Here is a 21305-nt window from a genome sequence, read left to right as displayed (position 1 = left end):
CTTACAGTATGTTTGAATAGTTTAAAGGAACTCATGTCTGGAAATCTAGGCAAGTTTCATTTCCCATGTCACAACCTCTCTAATTATTAATTCATTAGATACTGATACATACTTAACATCTTTTTTTAGGTTATAAAATCTCCATTGACTTCCTTGTCATTTGTAGAGACCACCAGGCTAACAGTGAAGAGACTATGGAGTGGAAAAGAGAGAAGGGCAGTAAACAAACATCTAGGACTGTTTTTGGCAGAGCGCAGAGTTCCAGGGAAAGTAGCCTGCATGAAGTGCCTAGAAGAGGAAAAGGCCCTGAACCAACGATCTTGGAGGGATATTATAAACTTTGTCTACAATGCAATTTTGAAAATGAAAAGAAAGTCAGCTGCTCGAATGCTTATGTTTTAAAAGCAAAAAATTAATGTTCTTTAACAGTTTGGTTCACCTTCATGTTGAGAGACTGTTGTGTTGGTGTTATCTTGTGTTCACAAATGAACGAACAGCTGCTCACTGGTTCATCAAATTGGATCAATAAAAAATTGAGACTGTAGTAGACTGTTTTTGAACGTCAATGTAAAAATTGCATTATTTCTCAAGTCATCTTTACTCCTTTAGTGCATAAAACTATACTGATTTTTTTCAAAGCAGCCTTACAATGATCAACATGGCATAATGATTCAAATAGAATTTAATGCAGTTGTAAAGATGCTCTGAGTCATTACTCAACTGATGTTAGTTCAGTTCAATAATGGCTTGGAGCTGTCCACACAACGTGTAAGCAAAAAAAAAATTATACAAATAAATGTCCTTAATGTAAGCCAGCCAGAAACAAACTCAATAGTGCCCCCATGAAAAGGTCTTCACATGGCTGGTAAAATGCTGGTTCTTTTCCTTTGTTTTTTTAAGGATCATAGAAACACCTAGTGTTGAAATATATTATGCATTCACGTGTAATTGTAGCAGAAATGGTGGTCCTCACACTGCAGGTTAATTTACCCGGTCCTCACATAGAATGTCATACAGGAATGTGTGTGTGTGTGTGTGTGTGTGTGTGTGTGTGTGTGTGTGTGTGTGTGTGTGTGTGTGTGTGTGTGAAAAAGAGATTTTAAATCACGCAAATCTCAGGACTGTGCTTCCCAAATTCTATCAGAATGTGGACTTTGCAACCAGAGGAGAAAACACGCTGGATGTTGTTTACACAAACATCCGGGGCGCATACAGGGCGAAGCCCCGCCCCCACCTCGGGTACTCAGACCACATCTGTTATGTTGATCCCAGCATACAGACCACTCAGTAGGCGTTCAAGACCAGCTCGAAAACAAGTTAGAACCTGGCCAGCAGGATCCATGTCTGCTCTTCAGGACTGTTTTAAATGCACTGACTGGGACATGTTCAGGGAAGCTGCAACCAATGGCGATTTCATCAACTTGGAGAAGTACACGTCAACAGTGACCAGCTACATCGGCAAGTGCATTGATGACGTGACCATCTCCAAGACCATCACTACACGCTCCAACCAGAAGCCATGGATGACCGCCAAGGTGTGTGCACTGCTAAAAACAAGAGACTCCGCCTTCAGAGCAGGGGACAAAACAGCAAGGGCCAAACTGTGCCGTGCCATCAGAGAGGTGAAGCGCGCACATGACAAGAGAATCCACAGCCACTTCCAGGACAGCGGAGACACCCGGCGCATGTGGCGGGGCATCCAGGCGATCACGAATTACAAGACACCACCACCTCCTTGTGACCGTGACGCCTCCCTCCCAGATGCGCTGAACGACTTCTACACCCGGTTCGAGGTGCAGAACAACGTGGTGGCGAGGAAGACCATCCCTCCACCCACTGACCAGGTGCTCTGTCTAACCACAGCTGAAGTGAGGAAAACTCTATGCACGGGAGTCTGCTGGACCAGACAACATTCCTGACAGAGTGCTCAGGGAATGTGCACAACAGCTAGCGGATGTCTTTACCGACAGCTTCAACATCTCCCTGGGCAGCGCCACTGTTCCTACGTGCCTCAAGACGACGACCATCATTCCTGTGCCGAAGAAGTCTTCTGTCTCCTGCCTCAATGACTATCGTCCCGTTGCACTCACACCCATCATGATGAAGTGCTTCGAGAGGCTCGTCATGAGGCACATAAATGACTTCAGGAGAACACAGAGTGACCATTCTCCACTGATCATCGATGGATCCTCTGTGGAAATCGTCAAGAGCACCAAATTCCTTGGTGTTTATCTGGCAGACAACCTCACCTGGTCATTCAACACCAGCTCCATCACCAAGAAAGCCCAGCAGCGTCTCTACTTCCTGAGAAGGCTGAGGAAAGCCCATCTCCCTCCCCCCATCCTGACCATGTTCTACAGAGGGACCATTGAGGGCATCTTGAGCAGCTGCATCACTGCCTGGTTTGGGAACTGCACCGTCTCGGATCGCAAGACCCTACAGAGGATAGTGAGGACAGCTGAGAAGATCATCGGAGTCTCTCTCCCCTCTATCATGGACATTTACACCACACGCTGCATCCGCAAAGCACACAGCATTGTGGACGACCACACACACCCGTCACACACACTTTTTACTCTCCTACCATCAGGGAAACGGTTCCGAAGCATTCGGGCCGTCACATCAAGACTGTGCAACAGTTTTTTCCAGCAAGCTTCCACTCTTCCAGATGGCTTTCACTCTTGGGCCCTTGAGCAAGGCCCTTAACCCTCTATGCTCCAGGGGCGCCGTATCATGACCGACCCTGCGCTCTGACCCCAGCTTCTAAGGAAGCTGGGATATGCGAAGAACAAATTTCACTGTGCTGTAATGTATATGTGACAAATAAAGGCTATTCTATTCTAAGCCATCAGGCTCCTCAACAAACATCTGAACTGAACTCTCTCACACACACACACACACACACACACACACACAAACACATGCCTAATCTGTACAACCGGACTCAACACACATACACTTCGCACACCCAGGTTTCAGCACCATTCACACCTTTCATTATCGCAAAATGTTTACATGCCGTTTGTTGCTGATCTTCCGGGACTTGCTCTCTTTGCACAATATTCTGTCCAAATCCTTTGGTCACTGTTCAGTTTATTTTGATTGCTGCTATTGTAGAATTTCACAATTCTGTTTACATTTTTCTGTTTACATTTTTCTGCTACTGTGCACCTTATTCTGTCACGACAGGTCTTACTGGCGGAGCTATTGCTGTTTTTATTTTTATATTTTGTGTATTGTCCTGCACTGTCCTGTGTTGTCTTGCACTGTCTTGTGTTGTCTTTTGCACTGTTTGCACCAGTTGCACACATGCACTTTATGTGGCGAGGATCTTAGTTCCTGGCCCTGTGTTCTTCTGTTCTGTGACTGTTGTTTTATGTTGTTTTATGTAGCACCTGGGTTCAGGAGGAACGTTGTTTCATTTCACTGTGTACGGCATCAGCTATATATGGTTGAAATGACAATAAAAGCTTCTTGACTCTTGACTTGACTTGAGAGAGAGAGAGAGAATGTGTGTGTGTGTATGTGTGAGAAAGAGAGAGAGAGAATGTGTGTGTGTGTGTGTGTGTGTGTGTGTGTGTGTGTGTGTGTGTGTGTGTGAGAAAAGGAGAGAGAGAGAGAGAGTGAGTGAGTGTGTGTGTGTGTGTGTGCTGTACACGTTCACATTGTACTGTAGTCCATTTATACACATCGTGAATAAATGTGTTGCTGTTACGCGCGGAGAAACGGAGGCGGAAGCCGTAGTAGGTGAAGCGAGTTTATTTAGGAAAAAGGATAGCGGAGAGGTTGATATGGAAGCGAAACGGGTAGGAATATCCGTGATACGCCGAACGGTTCAGCCGCATCTGGAAAATACACTGTTAAGGTGCTTGTCAGGAGTAGAATGGGGGGGCAACGTGTCTGTCTTTGAAAATAATTTATTGTGCTGTGATTAGATCAAACATTGATTATGGATGTTCAATATACAGTTCTGCGAGCAAAACAATACTTAAAAAGATTGAGGTAATTCATAATCAGGCGTTGTGTATTTGCTGCGGTGCATTTAGATCGTCCCCGATACCCTCATTACAAGTGGAAATGGGAGAAATGCCCCTAGAACTGCACAGGCTTCAGCTCAGACTAAGGTACTGGTATGGTGTAAAGGGTCATCTGGAAAATCATCCAGTTAGACTGATTTTGAGAGAATGTTGGGAGTATGAGTTGGGAGTAACAAGCTTTGGTTGGATAGTAAGGAAGAATAGATTTACAAGTTAAGAAAACATTGAGTAATCCGGGGATGAATATGCCAATTAAATTAATAGTTCAGAAGTACATTACACGAGAGTATTACGATGCACTGCAGGTATTTACGGACGGTTCTGAGGATCCAGAATCTGAAAGGACTGCAGCAGCAGTATTTATCACTGCTCTTGAAAGAAAGCTTGCAAAAAGACTTTCAGATCAAGTGTCAGTGTTTGCCTCTGAACTTTTAGCAATCATACTAGTCCTACAGTGGATAGAAGAAGTCCAACCAGAAAGAACGGTGATTTGTAGTGACTCGATGGCAGCTCTCTCTAGTTTAAGAAGTGGAAAATCCGAATCAAGGCAAGACTTAATATTAGAAATCTTTCAGAGTCTGTTTAGAGCTAGGCAGCTGAGGGTGGAGGTACATTTTCTTTGGGTACCTGCTCATGTTGGTGTGGATGGAAATGAAATGGTGGACCAGCTAGCAAAGAAAGCATTAAATCATTCTCAGATAGACATTAAGGTAGCTTTGAGTAGAGCTGAATTCAAGGCAGTGATTTCATCTGAAGTATGTAAAAGATGGCAGGAAATCTGGAATAGTGGGACTAAAGGAAGACTCTTCCAGATACAGGAGAATGTTGGAAATGGGTTTTTAATTTCCCTTGTGGGTTTTTTCCCCCTTATTCTGTGTTCACTTCACACTCCAGATCAGTAGGTGGCGGTAATGCACCTTTTCATTGGTCTGCCAAACCGCCATAAAACACCACAAGAAGAAGAAGACTAAATGTGGGAAAGCGCGAAAACAAGATTTACTCGTCGGCGAGTAAATAGTAAATAATTTAGGTATAATTTCCTGTAATGTATCAATTAGTGATGTAAACAGTGATCCTGAAGTAAACATATTTTAACATATTATTTTTTTAGAAATGTTAAAACTAGCGTTTTGAGCAGCTCGCGGTTGCTCACGAGCCGATCTGAATGAGAGTCGCCGGTCGGAATAAAAGTCACGAGCATGCGAGGTCGCGAGTGCTGAGGTTCCACTGTATATATATATATATATATATATATATATATATATATATATATATATATATATATATATATATATATATATATATATTAATTGGATGAGTTTTGAGTGAATTATGAATAATTAAGCAAATAAAATATTAATGAAATCGTTGTTTCTTTTATATATTCTATTATATATTTTTCAATTGTATAATAGCTATCCTATTTTTTATATATGTAGAATATTGTTAGATACATTGCTAGATTTATTATTATTATTATTATTATAAAAATTATTATTTGATAATAACAAACTCTTGTACAGTTTAGGTGTAATTTTAAAGAAATTTGAGGAAAAATTTAAAAAAGTACATTTTGTGGTGGTAAAATGCTACCCTCTAGTGGTAATATGAGGCATTGCAACTGGTCGTCGAGCGGTACTTTTGGAATTTCTGCTTTGTTTCCACACGTACCGTTTTTACTTGTCGGACCTGCAGATTTTATCAATAAAAACATTTATTTTTTAAATATCCGACTAAAGAAAGGACGTCGTGAATAATTTTATGTTGTGTTTAAAGTTTTAATTTCGCCCTTTTAATATTTGTTTAATAAAAATGGACGAATTCTGAGTGAATCATGAATAATTAAGCAAATAATAAAATGAATGAATGAATTCTATAAAACGTGTTAAAAAATTAAGAAATGGAAAATATTTATTTTGATTTGTCAAACGAGCAAATAAATATTAAGTTAAATTAAACAATGGAATTATATATTATAATTATATATATATATATATATATATATATATATATATATATATATATATATATATATATACGAAGTTATAAAATGTTTTGTTTGAAAATTTATGTAAATAAACAGTAACAGGTAATTTAATAAATATTTTTTGCTTTGTCTTTATGTTTTATATATTTTTTTAAGTGAAAGTAATTAAGTGTGTGATTTATCTTGAAGTGTGTGTGTGTGTGTGTGTGTACACAAACTCATCATAGTCCAATTTTGCATGTAGTGAATAAATGTGTTACATTTAAGGTGTAAATTTAGGGTTTTTTATATATATTTATTTATATCCTTAATAAAAATTGATGACTTTTCAGTAAATCATAAATATTTAATCAAATATAATTTCTTTATTACGTTTATAGAATTTAACCATACTTATATAAATAATATAAAAAAACTAAAATAATTTATCTAATAATATTCTACATACATAAAAATAGGATAGATATTACAAAATAGTTAATAAAATATTGAATATATAATAAAAAATGATTTAATTAATCTTTATTTTATGATTTGCTTAATTATTCATGATTCACTGAGAACTTGCCCATTTTTATTAAACATAAATATAAAAATGTAAGAAATTAAAACTTTTAACACAAATTTATTCACGAAGTTCTTTCTTTAGTCTGATATTTAAAAAATAAATCCACTAAATATTTGTTGGCAAGTCTCAAATCAGCACTAAAATCTGCATTGAAGCGCAGGTTCGACAAGTAAATACCGTTCGTGTGGAAACAGAGCAAAAATACCTAAAGTACCGCAGTATGCTCACGCGCGGAGCCTAGCCGGAATCTTCTTATTTTTCTTTTATGGCGGTTGGGAACCTACTAGAAGGATGATCTGAGCAGCGGTGGTGTAGGAGACCAGGAGAACCCATGCACGGAATCCAAAAAGTGTTTTGTTGGTTGGCACTATTGATGTTTTTAAGTGCAGGTTGTTGTTGTTGTTTTTTTTTATTGCTTTTATTTGATGATTTTTTTAAAGAAGCTAATTATTTTCAGTTCTTTACTGTTTAAAATTCCATACTGGACCAATGCCTTATTTTTAATTAAAATAATGTTTGTAGTATTTCAGATTTGAGTTCTGTGTAATTTTTTAAACATTATATTGTATTATATTTGATTAGATTTTTGGATATTGTAGGAATTGTTACTGAAAAAATATAAACCACAAAAACCTAAATTATTGACTTTTTGTTTACTGGGACATGAGCAAATACCACATTTTAATTTATAATAATTTAGTGTAAAAAACAGCTTTAACCTTCATATGATTAACTGTCTTCAATGGTAATAAAAACACTGACTTAATGATTACAAGAATAATCTGTAAATATTAGATATCATTCTATGTGAAAATACAAATTACTCTGTGAAAATACAGCTCATTTCTTTTAAAAACCAGAACATTTCTATAAATACAAAATACAATAAATTTTTGATAAATTTAATGACGGAACGTTAAAATACAGATAATATATGTAAAACAACAGGCTTTTTGTTGTAAATTGAAAAAATGGTAATTTTCTATAAAAAAAATACAGACATTTAACTGTAAAAAAACCTTTTTTTTTTTTAAGTAGTGTATGCTAATGTGTGACATCCCATGGTAATGCTTCACCAACACTATTAAAGCTAGTTTAGGCAGAGCAATTTTTTATCTACATCTCTAATGATAGCAGCAGAATCTGATTTACATTGTTTAGAAGCCCAATACTTGATGTCCTCCTCAGTAGGCTGACTCTGAAGTATTTTAGGTCAATGTCTGGTATATTGGAGATGTGTGACATCATCGAGATCTCAGGGTTTGTATGTATTGTGTCCAAATCTACTGGTTGTTTTGCTGCTTTCTTAGCTACTTTATCCGGTAATGTGTTTCCCTGAATTTCCTCTGAATCACCTACGGCATGTCCTTTAACCTTCACTATGGCCACTTTGGCAGGGAGCTGAACAGCTTTTAAAAGGTCGCCTATGAGATTAAAATGTGCTATGGGCTTTCCATCAGCTGTTTTAAAGTCTCTTTGCTTCCATGTTTCAGCAAAATCATGCACAACACTATAAGCAGACTTAGAATCAGTGTATATAGTCACTACTTTACCTTCAGACAACTGACATGCTCTTGTAGGTTTTACCAACTCTGCAGCTGTGTGCAGATGTGTATGGTAATGATTTAGCGTCAACTATTACATCAGGTAATCTTACAACCGCATATCCACATAATTACACATCAGAAGGTTTTGAACATGAACATCTACATATAGACAATCCCCCTCTTCCAGGGTCGTATCTAAAAGATCAGACCTACAAGAGGTCTCTTGTTCAATGTGTTTAAGGCAATCATGTGTGTCATCAAAACCATCTAAATCTATGAAGTCTAGCAGATCACACAGCACTACTACAGCTGAATGCGGCTGAGAAGAGGCTTAATGGTGAAGTTTTCTGTATTCAAGAGTGTGATTTCATAACCAGATCTACGTTGTGCTGTCATATGTTGTGTGTTGAGGTTGTGTAAAATAGCTGTTAGCTGATGTGAGGTGTTCAGTATCAAAGGATGTGACAGCACCGTTTTCTCAGCATCTCAGACCATCAGAGCCGCAGCAGCTACTGCACGCAAGCACGAGGGAGACCCTTGTGTTATGTTGTGTACAGATTCAGAAAGATACACAACAGGGAGATATCTGTCACCGTGTTCCTGGGACAGAATTCCCACAGCTGTACCACCACATTCTTCACATAAAGGTGAAAAGGCTTTATTTTATTTTATTTATTATTTTTCTTTTTTCATCTTTCCCGGTTCCACGGTCTCCCCATGTATCCTACACTCTGATCACATGGTTTCTCCAATTTCACCAGCATTCACTAATAATTTAGTTTCCACTTAATCATCAGTCATAATCTACAAGTGAAATCTGTTCATAATGGATTATAACATGGTTATGGAAGTTAAAAATCTTCTTTTAGAGAGAAAATCACAAGAACAGCGATAAACATCAGCGTTACATCCTGAAACGGAAAGCCTCGAATTACTGCATGATCACTAAGTAATTAGCAGAGGAGTAAAATGTAAAGGTTGTTAAGGACATTACTATGTCTATAAAATAAACATAATTTAATCAATATAAAAGTAAATATTTAGTAGTGATTGTAACAGTTCCATCTGATTGGCTGCCCACTGCTGCCTGAAAATTCCACTTTGCTAAAGTCAGTAAAGTTACTTCAATATGTTCATTTACACCCTCATTTATATACTTTAAAATATCACCCTAATCACACTGACTCTATATTTATTTACATTACTTTTGTGTGACTGAATAAACATTATATGTAGCTAATATGAGTAACAAATTAGTTTTGTGTCCATTTTTGATTGAAATAATAATCCAAATATTAACACTTAAAATATACAACTTTGGCAAAAAGAAGTCTTTAATAATGTATCTATTCACATTATTATTATTATTATTATTATTATTATTATTATTATTATTATCATTATTATTATTATTATTATTATTATTATTATATTTTAACATTTAACTTAGTTTTTCCTCAGGAAATGTCCAGTAGATAATTAAACTAATATACAGTCATCACGCTAAACCATATGATATCTTCTCATACTTCATTTATTTTTCTTCTATACTTTATATTTAATGATTATAGTTTTATGGTGTTTTTGTAGGAAATATTATATAATACATCATATACATATTATATACATCCAAGTTTGTGTGTGTGTGTGTGTGTGTGTGTGTGTGTGTGTGTGTGTGTGTGTGTGTGTGTGTGCAGGCACTAAAGATGGCACTGATCCCATACTGGGTTGATCATCTTGGAATCACAGAAGAAATGAGCAGCTGTAATACTTGTGGGAAAATGGCCGGTCAGCTACTGACAGCAGAACCTTTACTCCCAACCAAAGCTTGTTGCAATGCAGTTATAGTGCCAGAGCTTATAAATGGAAACTGGACTGTAGATATATTGGCACCCCTGTTTAAGATGTGGTCGAGAAAAATCCAACCTTTTATTTAAGTACATTACTTTGTTGGTAAAAAAAATCACACATTTAGAAAAAAAAAAAAAACATGAAATCATGTGTGCCACAATTATTGGCACCCCTGATGTTAATACAACCTCCTTTTGCCAACAAGACAGCACTTAATCTCCTCCTATAACATTTCACAAGATTGGAGCGAAGAGAGAGGGATTTTTGACCATTCTTCTTTGCACAATCTTTCTAGATCATCCAGTGTCCTGGGTCCTCTCTTATGCACTCTTCTCTTTAGCTCGCCCCACAGGTTTTCGATTGGGTTGAGGTCTGGGGACTGAGATGGCCATGGGAGGACCTTGAGTTTGTGACTGCTGAACCACTTTTGTGTAGATTTTGCCACGTTTTGGATCATTATCCTGCTGAAAGACCCAATGACGACCCATCTTCAGCTTTCTGGCAGAGGCCATCAGGTTTTTATTTAAAATATCCTGGTACTTCAAAGCGGTCATAATGCCATGCACCCTAACAAGGTTCCCAGGGCCTTTGGAAGAGAAACAGGCCCACAGCATCACAGATCCTCCACCATACTTCACGGTGGGCATGAGGTGCTTTTCGGCATACTCATCTTTTGTTTTACGCCGGACCCACTTAGAGTGTTTGTTGCCAAAAAGCTCAATCTTAGTCTCATCTGACCAAAGCACACGATCCCAGTTGAAGTCCCAGTACCGCTTAGCAAACTCCAGACGTTTACGTTTGTGAGTGTTAGTGAGAAAAGGCTTTTTCCTTGCATGCCTCCCAAACAGCTTGTTGGCATGTAGAGAGCGTCTGATGGTTGTTTTGGAGACTCTGTGACCCCAAGATGCCACTCTTTGATGCAATTCTGTGACGGTGAGCTTGGAAATTTTTTTTACTTCTCTTACCATCCTCCTCACTGTGCATTGTGGCAAGATAAACTTGGGACCTCTTCCAGCCTTGTTTGTCACTGTTCCAGTTGTTTTAAACTTCTTAATGATTCCTCTGACTGTAGATACCGGCAAGTTAAGGCGAGTGGCTATTTTCTTGTAGCCATTGCCTGACTTATGAAGGTCGACACACATCTGCCTTACTTGAATGGTGTGTTCTCTTGTCTTTGCCATGTTGACAAATGGGTAAGAGAATTAGGCCTCTGTGTCACTTCATATTTATACCCCAGGGAAACAGGAAATCATGAATTACTAATTAAAAGTCCCTAGATACCCTGACCAACCTTAGCAACTACAGAAAATATATATATAAAAAAAATATATATATTTTTCAGAGGAATTGTTAGGGGTGCCAATAATTGTGGCACACATGATTTCAAGGTTTTTTTTTTTCTAAATGTATGATTTTTTTTTTACCACCAAAGTAATGTACTTAAATAAAAGGTTGGATTTTTCTCTTTTTTTGCATTTGGGTTCTATGTTGTTTTAAAAAAAAAGGAGAATTTTTAGAAGTCCACGACCACATCTTAAACAGGGGTGCCAATAATTGTGGAGGGCACTGTATATAAACTAAAATCAAGACCATGCATTCAGAGTCAAAAATTATTTATTCAAATGAAAACCTGTCTTCTTACACAGAATAGTTACCATGCACAAAACAAAGCTTACTTTACTGCTTCTCAAAATACTTCAACTTACTGTAACATAAAACAGTACATGTGTTGCCATTGCTGAACACGGAATCAGAATCAACATGAGAATCTGACACTGTAATAAAACTACAAAACAACTTGTAACAGAGATGCCCAAGAAAAAAGCACAAAAAAAGCATACAAGTCTTCTGTATAACCCCCACACACACACACACACACACACACACACACACACACACACAGACAAAAAAGAGTTAAACTCACTGAATTCACCAATATATTACTTCCCAATAAAGTCTTTCCACTCTGTCATGAAGTGGGTGGGTTTAGATAGATTTCTGACATTACTAGGCAACAAACAGTCTCATCACATAGATGTGGTCCTCTTGACAGGCATTCCTCTTTACAAGCGTGTACTTGTTGCTAGTGTAACGAAGGTCATAAGAACCGTATCAAAACCTAAAAAAGAGAAGAATTCTACAAATGCACAATCATTTAAAATCATATTTTAAATATATTATTTTAAGGTTTTGGGAATCAAATATTGGCAAAAGAAATTAGTAAATGTCACGAACCAGAAATATTTATGAGATGAAATAATTAAGAGTAGCTCTGCCTTAATGATTGTTCTTCGTCATCATTGGTGCTGATCAGAGGGGGAGGAGCCTTGAACAGAAAAAAAGATGCATGCCATTAGCAGTACTAAAAAGAAAAAAAAAACCTAAATGAAAAGCTGATGACTTTGTGATTTCCCTTAGTTCATCTGGTGTTATTTAATACCATGCAGTCTCATGCTCTGATATCAGCTATAGGCTAATTGAATGCTTGCAGATAAATTAAGCAATTATTTAGATAAAAGAAGCAATTTATTATTATAAAATTGAGTGTCAGTAAATGTGTTAATGCATTTTGAACATTATTACATAAAATATTATAATTAGAAATATTAATTTGTGTAAATGGGAATTTACTGCAATAAATTATTTTCCTGCCTTGTCTTCGCATGGTTGTTTTTTAAATTTTATTTTGCATTTATTTATTTTTCCCTTCCCTTGTTCCTTCTTCCCAATTTGTTTGACATCTCTCTTTGATGCTGGATGAGGAAAAGGGTTTTCTACTTTTACATACTTCATATTGGAAATAGAGAACAACATACCTATACAGTACAGTACAGTACAGTAGTGACACTGGGCACCAGTTCTTCAGCTGGGTCAGGTCTCCCTTCTTTGCAGCAGGGGCTTTTCTTCTAAACAGTTGTAGCTGCTAATTCCAGGTCTTTCTGAAGCTCTCCACAAGTGGTCCTTGGCTCTTGGACAACTCTTCTGATATTCTTTTTGCTCCTCTGTCTAAAATCTTGTAAGGAGCACCTGGTCATGGCTGCTTTATGGTGAGATGATGTTCTTTCTACTTCTGGATTATGATCCTAACAGTTCTCGCTGGAACATTCAGAAGTTTGGAAATCCTTGTGTAACCATTGCCATTAGTATGTTTTGCAACAATAAGGTTGTGAAGGTCTTGAGAGAGCTCTTCACTTTTACCCATCATGAGATGTTTCTTGTGTGACACCTTGGTAATGAGATCTTTATACAGGCCATTAGTTGGGACTGAAGCAGCTGATATTGATTTTCACTGACACGGGGCAGGACTGCTTTCTAATTACTGATTGATTTCAGCTGGTGTCTCGACTTCCATGCCTTTTTTCACCTGCCTTTCTTCATGTGTTCAACACTTTTTCACCAGATGGATTTGTATGATCATAATCATGGATGCTGCACAAAAATGTGATTCCTTGTTTTTCCTTAAAACCAGCTGATTGTTTAAAAGGAAGGAATAAATTTACTATTACTAGAGTAAATCATGACACTTTCACAAGTAGAATTTATAATAAATGATTTCCGCCATGCCAGTGGGTCTTCTGTTCTGGGAATTAAGGTCTCTGCAAGATAACCTCGCATTGATGCCATTGCAGTGGATGTTGGGTTGCTGATGCTGACTGCATCAGACACTCTCTCATAAAAATCCTTCCAGATTGAAGACACTTGTTCAGATGAAGAAGGAGCTGTGCGCTCGGCTTGAGTTTGCTCTTCGGTTCTGGACCAAACCCTTGCCGCAGCAGCAGTTATGCTTTTGGCTGCTTTGTCTGCAACTGCTGCATCATGAAATGCCTTTTGTTTAAATCTGGGGTCAAGCAGCGTTGCCTCAGAATAAAGACGAAAATGCTCAATTTGGTGAAAGCGCCTTTGCATGTCTTCAGCCAATGAGTCTATCATTGCAGTAACTGGGCCATGGTTAAACACAGCACCCCTCAATCGCTGGACAACTTTTTGCAGTCCCCTTGACATCAAAATGACCTTGGATGCAGTCACATATCTGTTTTAATAAAAACACAAAAGAACTAAGTCAGATCTATAATATAAGTTACCATATTTTTATAATAAGATAAATTCATGTTGGTTTAAATTTTATAAAATCATCCACTTAAAATTATAGATAGCTTTCAGCAGACATTTCAACAGTGACTTCTTCAAATGGCTGAAGAATTTCACATACATTTTTAATTATGTCCCGTTCATCAAGTGTCAGTGTTGGAAGGTTGGGGTTAACCAGGGCAAGTGTAGCAATGATTGCTTCCTTCTGCAGCCAAAATCTTTTCAGCATGTAATAAGTAGAGTTCCATCTTGTTATTACATCCTGCTTGAGCCTAAGCTCTTCAAGGCCCATTTGTTTTTGTGTTGCTTTTGATCTTTCTGTGGCAACGGTGCTTCTGTTGACATATTCAACAACATTCTTCACTTTTGCAACTGTCTCTTGAATGTGTTTCAAGCTTTCCCTTACAATAAGGTTTAAAGTAAATGGGCAAAGCATGGCAAGTGCCTCCATTCAGCTTTCCGAATGGATGCTTTTATGTTGCTGCCATTGTCAGAAACACAAGCAACAACTTTGTTTGTGATTTTCCACAAGTTCAGTGCTAGGTTGTCAGCAGTGTGTCTGTCTGTAAATGAGTAGCAGTCCTGAAGAGATGATGAAATTGTAAAATCTTCATCAATAAAATGACAAGTGACTGCCATAAAACTGGTAGTTGTTCGTGATGTCCAGCAATCAGTGGTCAGACACACAGCAGCGGCATTGCTGACTTTTACCATCAGCTCTTCTTTCATTTTGTTGTAAAGCTGTGGTCTTTCTGTTTGGTAAAACATATGATGGATCAAGTGCCTTCACAAATCTTCTAAATCCTGTGTCGGTAACAATTGAGAAAGGTTGTCAATCTGCTGTAATCATTTTAACTAGTTCCTCATCCTAATTGTTTTGTCTGATAGGGCCAATTGGTGTTCTCAGAAAGCTTGTAATTTGACTTTGTCTTGTTAGTTGGACACTGGTGCCAGTTCCAGATGTGGATGCCGTAGAGCCAGTATTAGAGAAGACTGCAGTCACAGAAGCACTACTACCTGAGGCTGGTGTAGATTCCATAGGATCCTCTTGTCTCACTTGCATAAGCAATGCAGTTGGATGCTTTACTTGGAGATGACATCTATAATTTGATGTTGTTCCTCCTTGGCCTGACAAAATATTGTTGCAAAACTTGCATTTTGCCTAATTAGGTCCAGCCTCCTCAAAATGAAGCCAAATATTACTTCTTTTACTGGAGGTCATCTTTAAAATTGGGTGCTGCTACCTGTTCTCCATGACCCCTCCATGATTTCTAAGTGGGAGAACTTGCAAAATAGCAGGGTGTTCAAATACTTATTTTCCTCACTGTATATTAATATCAAGTTTGTAATCTGGCGTAACAGTGTAGATTTATTTATTGCTAGAGACTCAAAGCACTTTTGGACGTCGCTCTGAATAAGGGCGTCTGCTAAATGCCGCAAATGTAAATGTAAATGCTATAAATTAGGGAAACAAGGTTAGGCTTTAGGGTTTGGGTATGGACATAACCCATACATGGATGAGGTGGGGTAGGGGTATACATTAGGTTTACAGGGTTAGGTTCAGGGTTATAAATTAGGGTTGCCAGGGTAGGGGTTGTGGTTGGGTAATAACTCCTACATGGATACGGGTGGGCTAGGGATGTACATTAGGGTTACAGGGTTAGATTAGGGGTTATAAACAAGGGTTACAGTGTTAGGGGAAGGGTTGTAAATTAGGGTTACAGGGGTAGGGACATAATTTAGGGTTATAGGTTTAAGGGTAGTGGTTGGGGTAGGGTCATAACCCCTACATGGATAGGGGTGGCGTAGGGGTATACATTACGGTTACAGGGTTAGGGGTAGGGTTATAAATTAGGGTTACACGGTTAGGGTTATGCATTTTTAATGCCCCTTCCATCACAGGCAGACAGACATAAACAACACATGTTTATGACTGCTAGAGCGCTGATAGATACTGTGTCTCAGCAGCAGTTCCCTTTGGGCTGTGGATAGATGACGCTTTGGTTTTTATTATTTCTCCATCCATGGGGTTACAGAAAAAAGTAGCAAAGTGGGAGTGAGCAATCAGATCGAGCAGCTTATACCCATATGGTCATATTTCTCCTCACCTCTCGACAATAATCGATGATTCTACCGTGGGGCAGAATGAGTTAGAGTACTGCTTTGAAGCTAATTAAATTTTTTTTCATTTCAGGTGCCTTGTTTGACATTAAACTGATTAAATTGGCATTATTTCTAATAATTTTGGTTAAAATTGTAGGCTTGCCAGGAACAGCTGTGCATTTGATCAGATGTTCTGTAGCACAAGTTTATGATCTGTGATGTGTGTTATGTGTAGGCTTTGCTAAAAAGATACGTTTTTATTCTGCACTTAAACTTGGAGAGTGTGTCTGAGCCCCAAACACTGTCAGGAAGACTATTCAAGAGTTTAGGAGCTAAATGTGAGAATGATCTACCAACTTTAGTGGACTTTGCTATTCTAGGAACTACTAGAAGCCCAGAGTTTTGAGATCTCAGGCGAGCATGACTGATTGTAGCGTGTTAAAAGACTGGTTATAAGTCTTATAAGTAAGAAGTAGTAGTTTGTAGTCTATTCGAAACTTGAAAGGAAGCCAGTGTAGGGATGATAAGATTGGGGTTATATGATCATATTTTCTTGACCTTGTGAGAACTCTCTCTGCTGCATTCTGAACTAACTGAAGCTTGTTTATTAATGATGCAGGACATCCACCTAGTAATGCATTACAATAGTCTATTCTGGAGGTCATGAACGCATAGACGAGCTTCTCTGTATCAGATATAGATAACGTTTCTTAGCTTAGAAATTTAAGGTGAAAGAAGGATGTATTTGTAACTTGGTTGATATGGTTTTTGAAAGAAAAGTTGCTCTAAAATAACTCCCAGGTCTTTTACCGTTGAACTAGTGGTTACAGAACATCCGTCTAAATCTGTAAGCGATCTAGGAGAAGATCATGATCTATAGTGTCGAATGCAGCACTAAGATCTAGTAAAACTAACAGCGAGATAAAGCCTTGGTCTGAAGCTAAAAACAGGTCATTAGTGATTTTAACTAGGGCAGTTTCTGTGCTATGATGGGGCCTAAAACCTGACTGAAACTTTTCAAAAATATTGTTCTCTTGCAGGTAGGAATATAACTGGGCAGCGACAATCTTTTCTAAAATCTTAGACATAAATGGCAGATTTGAAATTGGTCTGTAAATCGAAAACGTGTTTGGATCCAGATTAGGTTTTTTAATGACGGGCTTAATAACTGCTAACTTGAGGGATTTAGGGACGTGACCTAACGATAGTGAGGAGTTAATAATATATCCAGCTGTATATAACAGTTCCTTCAATAGATTAGTTGGAATTGGATCTAACGGACATGATGTTGATTTAGCTTTGGTAATAACATTATACAGCTCTTCCTGTCCTGTACATTTAAAACAGTGTAGTTGTGGAGTTTTATGTGAGATTGTGTCAGGAGATGGTCTCAGACCACCACAATTGTTTTTCAAATGTTATCTATTTTTTCAGTGAAGAAATTCATAAAGTCTTCACTACTAAACTGTGATGGAACACAATTTTCAGAGCCCTGATTTGTAGTTAGTTTAGCTACTGTAGTAAAAAGGAACCTGGGATTGTTTTTGTTGTTTTCTCTGAGTTTGCTCAGGTTTTCAGCTCTAGCAGCTTTTAGTGCCTGTCTGTAGCTGAGCATACTGTCTTTATACACAATTCTAAATACCTCCAATTTAGTTTTCCTCCATTTTTATCTCCAGATTGCGGGCTGTTCTCTTGATAGCAAACAGAAGACAGTATAATATTTTATTAATTCTATAAAAGAGGTATCTCCCTGGCCAAGAAAGCCTCAACCCCCAACATACATCTAACTAAACATACATACACAAACATACACTAAAAAAAATAAAGAAAATAATAAAAAAAAAACAAAAGTTAAAAATAGGAAAAAAGGAGGAAGAGAAGGGAAAAGAAGGAAAGAAAGAAAGAAAGGAAAGGAATGGCAAGTTTAATCTTCAAAATTACCCACTTAGAAATCATCAAAGAATTCAAATTCACCTTAAATTAAGGGGCTCAAGCGTAAAAACATGCATTTAGACTGGTTGGTAAAACTGTTACTGCCATTGGCTTGTTGCACAAGAGTCTGGATGCAGTAGACAAAGGAATCTTTGAAGAGTCGGTTAGGAGGGAGTCAGTTCTTCCATGTTCTCCTGAAGATCAGAGTAGTTGGTGTTCTTGAAGATAAGGCTTGGCGGAAGATCCTTTGACTACAGGTTTCTTTAAACAGATAACTCCAGAGGTAATTAAAACCTGTTTTAAAAATAATAAACTCTTCCATTAGCACTGGTTATGTACCAAAATCCTTCAAACTGGCAGTTATCCACCCCTAATTAAGAAACCTGATCTTGACCCATGTCAGCTGTCCAACTACAGACCAATATCAAATCTTCCCTTTATATCCAAAATTTTAGAAAAGGTTGAAGCACAGCAGTTATGCTCACACCTACTTATGAATAACATTTTTGAAATGTATCAGTCAGGATTTAGGCCTCATCATAGCACAGAGACGGCGCTAGTTAAGGTGGTAAATGACCTGTTATTGGCCTCTGATCAGGGCTTTGTCTCCTTACCTGTTTTGTTCGACCTTAGTGCAGCTTTTGACACCATTGATCACACTATACTGCTTGCTAGACTTGAGAACATTGTTGGAATAAAGGGAACAGCTCTCTCTTGGCTCAGGTCTTATTTGACTGATCGCTATCAGTTTGTTAATGTAAATGGTGAGTTCTCCGCACTCTATGAGGTAAAGTTTGGTGTTTCTCAAGGATCTGTCTTAGGCCCACTGCTTTTCTCTTTATATATGCTGCCTCTTGTTGAAATTATTCATAAACATGAGATTCGCTTCCATTGCTATGCTGATGACACACAGCTGTATATTTCAGCAAAGCCAGATGAGAGAGATCAGCTTAACAATGTTGAGAAGTGTGTAAAGGACATTAGACAGTGGATGCTTAATAACTTTCTTCTGCTCAACTCAGATAAGACGGAAGTACTTTTACTAGGACCACATGCAGATAGAAGTAAACTTTCTGATTACGTAGCATCTCTCGGTGGTGTTTCTGTTTCAGCATGTACGTCTGTCAAAGACCTTGGTGTGATTATTGACTCAAGTCTTTTCTTTGATGCTCACATGAATAATATCACCAGGATCTCCTTCTTTCACCTTAGAAATATTGCTAAAATTAGAAATATGATGTCGTTACAGGATGCAGAAAAACTGGTTCATGCTTTTGTTACTTCTAGATTAGACTACTGTAACGCTTTACTGTCTGGGTGTGTGAGTAAGTGCATAAATAAGCTTCAGTTAGTTCAGAATGCAGCAGCAAGAGTCCTCACTAGATCTAGGAAATACGACCACATCACCCCTGTTTTAATCAGTCTACACTGCTTCCAATTACATCTCACACTGATTATAAAAAACTCCTACTGACGTATAATGCACCTAATGGTCTCGCACTGCAGTATCTGAGTGAACTTCTGTACCAGTATGATCCTCCACGCCTACTTAGATCAAAAGGTGCAGGCTATCTGTTGGTTCCTCAAATAATGAAGATTACAGCAGGGGGCAGATGTTTCTCTTATAAAGCCCCACAGTTATGGAACAGCCTTCCAATCAGTGTTCGGGACTCAGACACAGTCTCAGTGTTCAAGTCGAGGTTGAACACATTTATTTAGTCAAGTCTTTTATCAGTAGATTTATTTTCAGGTAAAGATGCAGATCTGGAGGGATCATGGATATAGAGTGTTTGGTGAACTGGGATATTTGTATGCTGTCGTCCCCTCACATTCACACGTTCACTCAGGTTTGTTGAGGGTGGTGTGGTGGGTTTTATATCAATAAATATAGATATATTTTTGTACTTTATTATATGTATAACATGTGCTCACATGCTGAATCTAAACCTGCCCAGAGCTTTGCAGATATTTTGCTCTCCACTGCTGCCATTTCCTGTTCTTAATGAATTATTGAAGAAGTTGTGTATTAAGTGAATGATCTGTTGTTTTGCCTTTAGTTTTTCCTTCCATTTATTTCTCTCAGATTCCAAAGTTTTCTCCAGCTGAGCAACACGTTCCTCCAGTCGCTCTCTGTCTCTCATCAAATGATCTCTCTCATCCTTTGCAGTCTTCTTCTCTTCCTCACAGTGAATCAGGGAATCCTGGAGATCCCTGGTGGTTTGGAGCTGTGAGGTGATCATCTCCTCAATGTCTAATTTGGTCTTCTTTTTTTCTTTCCTGAATTTATATTGCTCAAATTTTAAAGTTTCCTTCAGCTGAGCAACACGTTCCTCCAGTCGCTCTCGGTCTCTCATTAAATTATTTCTCTCATGCTTTGCAATCTTCTTCTCTTCTTCACATTAAATCAGGGAATTCTGGAGATCCCTGGTGGTTTGGAGCTGTGAGGTGATTATCTCCTCCATGTCTAGTTTGGCCTTCTCTTTTTCTTTCTCAAATTTATTTACTTTAAATTCCAAAGTGGCTTCCAGCTGAGCAACACGTTCCTCCAGTCGCTCTCGGTCTCTCATTAAATTTTCTCTTTCATGCTTTGCAATCTTCTTCTCTTCTTCACAGTCGTTCAGGGAATCCTGCAGCTCTCTGGTGGTTTGGAGCTGTAAGGTGATCATCTCATCCATGCCTGGTTTGGACTTCTCTGTTTCTTTCTCAAATTTATTTTGTACAAATTCCAAAGTCTCCTCCAGCTGAGCAACACGTTGCTCCAGTCGCTTTCTGTCTCTCATTAAATTAATTTTCTCTTCCTCACAATGATTCAGGGAATCCTGCAGATCCCTGGTGGTTTGGACCTGTCTGATGATCATCTCCTCCATGTCTAGTTTGGCCTTCTCTTTTTCTTTCTCAAATTTATTTTGTACAAATTCCAAAGTGGCCTCCAGCTGAGCAACACGTTCATTCACTCGCTCTCTGTCTCTCATTAAATACATTTTCTCTTCCTCACAATGATTCAGGGAATCCTGCAGATCCCTGGTGGTTTGGAGCTGTGAGGTGATCATCTCATCCATGCCTGGTTTGGACTTCTCTGTTTCTTTCTCAAATTTATTTTGTTCAAAATTTAAAGTGGCCTCCAGCTGAGCCAGACGTTGCTCCAGTCGCTCTCTGTCTCTCATTAAATTTTCTCTTTCATGCTTTGCAAT

The 21305-nt window shown here is 38.1% G+C and overlaps 1 protein-coding gene and 1 long non-coding RNA gene across 2 annotated transcripts in view; one reads left to right on the top strand and one right to left on the bottom strand.

The window, feature by feature from the left end:
• Positions 1–21305, top strand: part of LOC124377358 (NACHT, LRR and PYD domains-containing protein 12-like) — a 578147-nt gene that overhangs the window by 408379 nt on the left and 148463 nt on the right.
• On the bottom strand, positions 11926–15356 carry LOC124376894. Its single transcript, XR_006923975.1, has 4 exons — positions 14201–15356; positions 12807–14020; positions 12226–12316; positions 11926–12109 (listed from the first exon to the last, which is right to left on the bottom strand). It is a non-coding gene; the product is annotated as an uncharacterized LOC124376894 (long non-coding RNA).

This window comes from Silurus meridionalis, chromosome 23, assembly GCF_014805685.1.
Source record: "Silurus meridionalis isolate SWU-2019-XX chromosome 23, ASM1480568v1, whole genome shotgun sequence".
Classification (NCBI taxonomy): Eukaryota; Metazoa; Chordata; class Actinopteri; order Siluriformes; family Siluridae; genus Silurus; species Silurus meridionalis.
This window is presented reverse-complemented; position numbering and strand designations above follow the sequence as displayed.